Source organism: Salvia splendens, chromosome 3 (genome assembly GCF_004379255.2).
Source record: "Salvia splendens isolate huo1 chromosome 3, SspV2, whole genome shotgun sequence".
Taxonomy (NCBI): Eukaryota; Viridiplantae; Streptophyta; class Magnoliopsida; order Lamiales; family Lamiaceae; genus Salvia; species Salvia splendens.
The window spans coordinates 8,189,453-8,199,212 of NC_056034.1; the positions used below are offsets into that span (position 1 = coordinate 8,189,453).

Sequence of the window (9,760 nt, forward strand, 5' to 3'; positions counted from 1 at the left end):
GCAGCAGAGATTTTGGTTTGCCCCTGCAAATATGCAATAAAACTTTGATTGCATTGCATGCATCAGCTATGATCTCACAAAGTGTTTAAAAATACTAGGTTGAGACAGGAGAATTAAGTTTGCAATAATAGTACAGACAGTAGACTTTAGAAATAGATTCCCAGCCATTTCCAACAAATTAATGCTTCCTCCAAAATTGTTCCAATCAATTAATGGCTCCTGACACGATGAGGAGGCAAAACATTTCTCTTGAGTGTAATGGCCGTGATCCATGAAACAAGGATCTCTTCATTTTAAAGACATATCATTAAAATTTCATTCAAATTCATTATTCAATTGAACTCTCCCATTCCCTCCTTTTCAAACAATTCCAACTGTCACAACATGATTTACTTGTATAAAGTCATCAACCCTCCAACAAACCCAAGATCTTTTTAAGACCTCCCTCAATCTCCCCTTTCATGCTACCACCCTAATTAATCACCATGGCTTCAAATTCCATGCTATTATCTTCTTCTTCTTCTTCTTCTTCTTCTTTCTTCTTCTTCTTGTTCCCCTTAATAGTATATGCCAGTGATGCTACAACTAACAGTAGTAGCAACACTGGCATAGCATTGTGGTGTAGTACCACACCGCACCCAGGTCCATGCAACTACTTCATGGGTCGGGACCTGGCCAGGTTCAACCCCAATTCCCGGGAGGATTTCAGGACAATGACGATCATGGCCGCCCTGGAGAGGGCGGCCGACGTCCAGTCCCTGGCAAGCAAGATGCGCTGCATGAGCAAGCGAAGGACTATTGTCTACCGCGACTGCAACAATCTCATCGAGAACACAGTCGACCAACTAAACACAACGCTGCAGAGCATCCAAAACAACGCCAGCTTCACCGACTTCGACGCGCAGACGTGGCTGAGCACGGCCTTAACCAACATTGAGATCTGCCGCCGGAGCTCCAACGACCTCAACGTGACCAAGTTCAGCTCGCCGATCCTATCCGGAAACGTCTCCGAGCTCATCAGCAACAGCCTCGCGACCAACAACGCGCTGCTCGACACTAACTCGAGCACGGTCCACCACGGTGGGTTCCCGGCGTGGGTGACGGGGCGGGAGAGGAAGATGCTGCAGGATTTGCAGCTGGCGACTAGGGCGAATGTGGTCGTGGCTCAGGACGGGACGGGGCAGTTCAAGTCGATCCAGGCGGGGATAAACTACGCGACGTCGAGGCGCGTGGGGAATGGGAGAGTGGTGGTGTATGTGAAGAGAGGGGTTTACAGAGAGAATATTCTGATAAGCAGGACGATGAATAAGGTGATGCTGGTAGGAGATGGCCTCAGGTACACCGTCATCACCGGCAGCCGGAGCGTCTCTGCCGGCTTCACTACTTACAGTTCAGCAACCGTCGGTGAGTTTCGTCCTCATTAATTATTAACCCAATAATTAGTAAATTAACTTTTAAAGTGATTTAAATTGCATGTGCAACTGTGTCTATAATTGGTAAGAGTAGCTCAAAATTAATGATATTATAGTGAATTAGGTTTTTTGTTAGAGCTAGTTAATTGGTTAATTATCTTTATTAGCGCTTTTCGTATTAACAAGTTAAACTCAACTGATCATTATCATAACTATTAATATTAATACACGCATTGAGCAAATATAAGTAGTTATTATCAGTAGTGCAAGTATAAAAATGGAATAAATCTCAATGAAGATGATCACGAACGAAATTAGTACAACGAATTACAATCTCAATATTCAAGTTCATATAATATAAAATATCTGTGCTGCACTAGTGTCATGTGCGATGTTGTTATTTTTACATCGCCATATATGTGCAGAAGTCTGTCTTGATTAATAAATAACAATTCATGTGTAAACAGTTGACTAAACAGGGGATTTTATTTTATCCAGTGGTATGATATGTAATGTAAATCAATATGTATATACCTTCTGGCCAGAAAAATTCTTTCCCCACTATTTTAATTATCGCAATTGAAACTACGCATGTTACATTAATTGTGCTCGTACAGTTCTCAGAATGAACCAATAGGCATTAATCAACTAAAAAGCTAATTAATTGACATTTGAGATTCTGCTCGATCTGAAAACAACTAGAAAATGATTAATAGATCGTCTAGTATTATTTTCTTTTTCCTTGCAATAATTGTTTCATTAGGCCATCCGCATCCATGTCTCTTATCCGTCTCTTAACCGTCTCATCTCTTCATTATTTATAAGCCCCACTGTACTTTTCACTTCATCTCTTAACTAAGAGACAACACTTGCATCCCTCCATCTCTTAACCGTTTCTTAACCATCGCATCTCTTAACTATTCATTCAATTTCATTTTTTATTTTTATTTCCAACAAATTCAATTAATAAAAACACACTTCATTAAATAAAATAAAATTTCAACTTAAAATTCTAAAAAAATAAAAAACCACATTAATAAAATCCTAAAAAAAATAAAAAATACATAATTTAAAACTCAAAGAAGCAGAAGAAAGAGTTGTCTAATGACGATCATGTGCGTCTACTGGTTGCCAAATTTTTCCCAATGACGATCATGTGCGTCGATCTTCTTCTAGCGATTCTTCCATTATTCGACGCATTTGATCAAATGGATCCATGAATGAATTAAATTTGAGAGAAGAATAATGTTTATGGTGAATAGAGTGTTGGAGTGAGAATAAATAGTTTTTTATGGTGGATTAATTTGTGGGAATGATTTGATATTTATAGAAGTGATTGGGGGCTTAAAAAAATTTTAAAAAATTAAAAATTTGCAAAAAACGGCTATAAACGGCTAATATATTTTTTGAATTTTTTTTTTAATTTTCGAAATTTTCCTGAATTTAAAAAAAAAACAAAAAAAAACCATTTTTCGGATAAAAACGACGCCCACTCGCGGACCGGCGAGTGGGCGTCACGGACGAACCGGAGCTCGCCACGTCACCAACGCGCGTGGCGAGCTATCTCGCGAGACTTCCCTCCGCGGCGAGACAAGGGACGGGATGGAGAGGAGACGGATCCCGCAACGCTGTCTCAATGCGGTCTCGTCTCTCCGAGACGAGATAGAGCCCGCAACGAGAAGCGTTGCGGATAAAAATATATACACCTCACAAATTTCAATACCATAAGGGCTCGTTTGGTTTCCTTGATAGCCATAGATAGTCATTTGTATCCACCCTCTATTCCATGTTTGGTTGGCATGATAGCAATCACTCTGACCCGCATCTTCAATCTAACGACCCGACTCGGATTGAGTTATGGATCTCCAAAAAACCGATAACTCCATCGGTGCTTCGACGTGCGATTGTACGCAATCAACAAAGTGAAGATTTCAAATTTTGCATCAATTGACTCCAGTACCCCTTCATTTACTCCATCTCCATCTACCTCTTCCACATTTGAGCAACAATTTCCAGAGGTCGCCGAAATCGGTGAGAGGCTGTAAGTGAAGAGTTCATGGTAAGCCTGTTTTTCATATGTTGGTTCCCGAATTGAGATGGTTGAACTACTATTCGAATTTCTCACCGCGCCTGCGTGTATTTGCAGGTTGCAAGTGAGGGTTCGGGCTACATCGGACGACGAAGAGCCATGGCCGACCAAGACGTTGTTCAGAAGGTAAGTTCTTAAAAAATCCGATCCCGAAAAATGTGTACCCAGCCGAGATTGAAATTACTCCAGCCAATTCGGTTAATGATGAGATTGAGTTGAATGTGTTCATTCCCATGGCCTTCTCAATGTGAGCATAAACTGTCGAACGTGTGCTGTTAAATAATTTTGGGTGTTATTGTATTAATTTTGTTGCATAAACTGAATGGAATTTGTTTTGTTCTTAAACGAGAATGGAGTTCTGCGTAGACAGATCGGCCTTCACAAATACAGCCTATTATGTTTTGCAGATTTGTTTGTGATAGGGGGTTATTGTATGTTTTTTGTTGCATAAACTTTCATGAATTTGAGGCCAAGTCAAATAGGTTTATGCAATTGATTTATGATTCAATGTTAATGTTTATGTGATGCTTCAGCAGTGATTATTATGTCCAATGTCATGGTGTTGTGGTGTGTATTTCAATCTGAGGAATCTTGTGCATATTGTTCGTGTAGATTGCAAGAACAGAACCAACAGAGCTATTGATCTTACTTGAGGAAATACTGAGAAATCATCGGATGAACATGCTTCTAATCACCATGTTTATCAATTTGGCCAGATCCAAATCACAAAAAAGGAAACGGAGGGTGGGGGGATTAATTACCGAGGCTATGATTGAAGCCATTCCAGCACATGTAAAGCAGGTGGATAGGCTTGTCCGGGTTTCTGATCGTTCCTGTGTGGACAATTTGCGTATGGATAGAAACATTTTCGATAGATTGTGTCGCATTCTACGGGACCGGGTAGGATTATTCGACCAAAAATTTGTCACCGTTGAGGAACAAGTTGCTATGTTTTTGTCCATTTTGTCCCACCACAAAAAGACACGGGTTGTAGGACACGATTTCATGCGTTCTTCTGAAACAGTTTCTAAGTACACTCATGTTGTGCTACGTGGGGTGCTTACTTTGCATGACATTTTTTTGGTTAAACCGGAACCGGTTGGGGATGACTGCACGGACTCACGATGGAAGTGTTTTAAGGTATGTGTAATCTCGCTGTTGGGTGTATTATACGGTATACTAATGCTATTCCAACTGTTGACATTGTAGGGTTGTCTAGGAGCTTTAGATGGAACATACATACACGTGCGCGTGCCCATAGCTGACGCACCACGTTATCGTAACAGGAAGGGGCAAATATCAACAAATACACTTGCAGTGTGTGATCGCTACCTTCGGTTCGTTTACGTGCTGCCAGGATGGGAAGGTTCAGCTGGTGATTCCCGAATATTACGCGATGCCATTAGCCGGCCCCTCGGGCTTAAAATACCTAAAGGTCAAACTCTTTTTCATTGTTGTATAGTTGGTTGGCTGCTTAATCACCTTTTGACATTTGTTCTCATTGGTAGATTGCTATTACCTCTGCGACAATGCATACGCCAACAGTGAGGGATTCATCACACCGTACAAAGGCGCCCGGTACCATTTGAAGGAGTGGGGTAATGGCGCTCAGGCACCTCAATCGCCCGAGGAATTGTTCAACTTGAAGCACTCTAAAGCTCGGAATGTTATTGAGCGCTCATTTGCAGTACTGAAGATGCGTTGGGGAATACTCCGCAGTCCAAGCTTCTATCCTATTGATGTCCAAACTGGATTGATCATTGCCTGTTTCTTGCTCCACAATTTCATCCGCACGCAGATGGAGGTGGATCCGTATGATGCATTGGTTGGAGAACATTATGAAGATGGGTATGGAAGTGATAGCGATGATCCTGTTGTTCCCACTATAAGTTCGGTCGCACCAACACCGGCGTGGATGAAGAAACGGGACGACTTTGCTTCTACAATGTGGAATGATAGGACAAACATGTGATCGTCGCCGCTGATCTCACCCGTTACCTAACATGTGGCTATGTATCCAGACATTGATTCGTAATGTATCATACTCTTTAACATTATTTAGTTGACTTTGCATTTGTGTTGCGCCATTATATCAAATTCTAGAGCTATCACGTTTTTATTGTTGCTATGTGACTTTGTCCAACTAGCTTGGGTTTTCATTACGGAATTACGGAAGTTTAATACAATACCTACTAGACCAGTCTCAATCTTGTACATCCCAAAATAGATAAAACATGCTAAACCTACATTCAAGTGTAGGCTACTAATTACACGTACACAACAACATATTACTACATCGGCAAAAGTGATCGAGACCGGTCGGGGGCAAGACTTAGGTACTTATGGGGTGGATTTGCGCCCTGGGGCTGCAGGACTCCAAGACGCGCACGAGGAACCTTTCGGCGATGAGTACAATGGCATCAGTGGAAACAACTTAGGAGGATCCATTCGTCTCCCAAAGCCTCCAGCGTTGCTTGATGATCCTTGTTCCGTATTGGTCAATTGCTCATCAAACAGCTTCCGGCGAACCATGGTTGATGGCTGAACAAAAGGCGAATTGACTTCATCGGGATCAAGGGGTGAAATCGCATGCTTCGCACGAGTTGGAGCATTTGGTACGGGGGAATCGGTAATCACGATTACCGACGTAGTGTCGGATATGGCTATCACTTCCGTCGACGGTTCATTCTTCCCATCACGCAGCCCAAACATGGTCGTTAAGCGGCTGTATTCCACCTCGTCGCGGTAATAGTACGCGCCGGCAAGGGGGTTTGTCTGCAAAAAATTAATATAAACGAGTTGGATTAGACCGTTTATCATATTATAAAGCCCCTAGCATTCAACGCATATATGCATATGAGTGAACGACATACCCGGAATATAAACTTCCAAGTTTCGTTGTCAGCAATGATGCGCTTCTCATCAAGGTCCCATCGGACTCCCAGTGTTCTAACAACTTCGTTGAAAGTCTGGAGTCGAACTCGTAGGAGCTCCAACCGACTCACAATGTCAGCACAAGTTATTGCAGTGGTAAAGCAATTATTGATTACCATACACGCATGGTTGAGAACCGCATCCGTCACAAAGTCATCTGCCGATGAGCGGCTAGGTCGAACCTTGATCACAGTAGAAAGCAACAACGTATCCATAGATGCGGTCCACTTGCCCCTGTAGAAGAAAGTCGCTTGATTTGGGATAAGTGGGTTCATGGCGCTTATTGGCTGATTTGTGTGTTAGAGAATTGGTGCGATCTATGGAATGGAATGGAGGTTCGTTTATGTAGAATTAAGTAAACATGCATGCATGTGCACCGCCTAGAGTTGGTTCATAGATTTATTTACTCAAGTTAGATAAATGTCATTTCAATTGTGGGAAGGTACTTCCCTTAATTAAACACCACGATAAATTGCATAGCATTATATTGTACATTAATTTTCCCACCAAACCACACAACTATCGACTCATAGCTGTATGAAGTGAATATAGGCACCCCCATTAAATTGGTTTGTTCTTTGTAATTCAACTCCCACCTACCATAAAGTAATCGGCAGTCTTTGGTCAATCACCCATGCAGGGATGTTTAATTTTCGTCACTATTCACTACATTGTTTGATCAGAAACTTATCTTCTGTATTTGATGTATAGTAGTAGCTCAAACATAGCCTCAAACAGTTACTCTGCATGGTCAATCACCGACTGAAACTCCATAAATGAACTCCTCCTTCCTCACCCATTAAAGTTAATGCAAATGCCGTAGATTTCATAATATATCACACTACTAATTCGGTAAGCCAGTTATAGAAACTCTCGTCAAATTATATCAATAGTCTTTGTTTAAAAAATGGCACTTGATGGCTCTAACGCCGTCCCGGACGTCGACCCGGACTATCCACGACTCCCTGCTTTCATGACGGTTTTCCACGCGGGGCGATTCCATGACGACATGGTATGTGGGTTTATGTGTTGATGATTTATGCATGAGATTGGCCGAGTTTTGATTGCAAGTATGAAATTGTTGCATGCAGCGTCTACCAGACCAATTCGTTGGGATGTACAGCCATGAGCTACCATTCGACTGCAGGCTTGTTTGGCCGAATGGTATACGGTATAGAGTGCGAATGCTAAAGCTGGGCCATGGGTTCTTCTTCGCATCCGGATGGAGAGATTTTGTTCGAGAAACCGGCGTTCTACACGGAGATACACTCACATTCACTTTGGTAGGTAGTGGAATTTTCAACGTTAAACGGTTCAATAGCGAAACGCACTGTCCCCCGCAAGGAGACGTTCACGGTAAGACTGATTCACATCATGGGGGGATTTTACAATATTTGGTTTTAAAACCCACATGCATTTGTTTTGTAGTTGTTGAAGACGACGAGGGGGAAGGTAGCCATGCAATGGACATCGAAACTTCCGAGGAATACGTGCCATCGGGGACTGAATCGGAAACAACATTTGATGACGATTACGCGGACGATAGCAGGGCACTACAAATCGACGGGTTCCCTACATTCGCAGTTACACTCACCTCTTCGAACATCAATCGCCGATTTGAGATTCCATATGGCTTTTGGCAACGCCATATTCCGAACGGGGCACTACACGCGGGCGTGTATCTATCAACCGAACGGGGAACGTGGCTATGTACACTCCAACACAATTCGCGGAAGATATGGCTGAAGCTTAACTACTTCAGATAACCGAATAACAGACCTGTGGTGGAGCTTCAACCTTCGTTCGCCGTCGTCGATTCCACAAGGTGATTGAGAAGTCCTTCGGAATCAATTGCGTGGGCGGGAGCTAGGGTATACCGCGTATTAAATTGGCAGCCCCAATTTAGGGATGAAGAGGGCAAATTGGGATTTTAACAAATATTTGAGGACAACACCGTCATTCCGTATTGCCTATCTATACTTTATGCAACCCAAACCAAACAGAGGTGTTACAATCTCGGGATATGAATCTCTTCAACCAAACACGAGGGTGTGATTGTTAACTCCATCCTCCAACATGCTTTTGGAGTCTACTATCTTCAAACCCATGTTTGGCTATCAACGAAACCAAACGAGCCCTAAAACCCTACACCTTACTTCTTGTCCAAGGTCATATTACTAACTTCCCTTTGAATCATCATATCTTTGAAGCTACCTAACAAGATGCTCCAACTAAAGCGTAATTTTGTAACTTATATCTTTACGTTGAATTCATACAGTTCTTTACTTCACTTACTACTATCTCTTAAAGAAAATTATACTCCCCCGTCACCAATTATGTTTCCACTTTGATCCGGCATGAATTTTAAGAAATGTAGAGAAAAATGTTAGTTAATGTGAGTTCACTTTTATACTACAAGTTTTATAAAGTAAAGTGAGTTAGTAGAATATATTATCCATTACCAAATATAGTAAAAACTGAAATAAGACAATTAATACTAATAGACATTCCAAAATGGAAAATTGGGTCACGGGACGAAGGGTGTATAGTTCACTTAGATAATTATTAATAGGATTAGTACTGAAAATATTTGTAAATTGATATTAGGAATCATCGGATTCATAGCCCGGGGCATCACCTTCCGCAACACGGCGGGCCCACAGAGAGGGCAGGCGGTGGCGCTCCGGTCGGCCTCGGATCTGTCGGTGTTCTACGCGTGCGGATTCGAGGGGTATCAGGACACTCTGTTCGTCCACGCGCAGCGCCAATTCTACAAATCGTGCTACATCTACGGCACCATCGACTTCATCTTCGGCAACGCGGCCGTAGTCTTCCAGAACTGCATCATCTACGTGCGGAAGCCACTGTGGGGCCAGGCCAATGTGGTAACAGCCCAGGGCCGGGGCGACCCGTTCCAGAACACGGGCATATCCATCCACAACTCGCGGATCATGCCCGCGCCCGATCTCAAACCCGTGGTGGGCTCGTTCAAGACCTATCTGGGCCGACCGTGGCAGCAGTATTCCCGCACCGTCATCATGAAGAGCTTCATCGACGGCTTCGTGGTGCCGGAGGGCTGGTCGAGGTGGGAGGATTCCGATTTAGACTCTCCACTCTGTATTACGGGGAGTATATGAATTTCGGGCCGGGCGGGTCCACGAGGAAGCGGGTCAAGTGGCCCGGTTACCATATCATAACGGGTACGAATGTGGCGTCGCGGTTCACGGTTGGGAGCCTCATAGCGGGTCGGGCGTGGCTGCCGTCTACGGGCGTACCCTTTACGGCCGGGTTGTGATTCATTATATATGCACGTGCCTTAATTATC

At 43.1% G+C, this 9,760-nt stretch overlaps 1 pseudogene; it reads left to right on the forward strand.

Moving 5' to 3' along the window:
- Nucleotides 1-212: 212 nt before the first annotated feature.
- Nucleotides 213-9,760, forward strand: LOC121796513 (annotated as a pseudogene).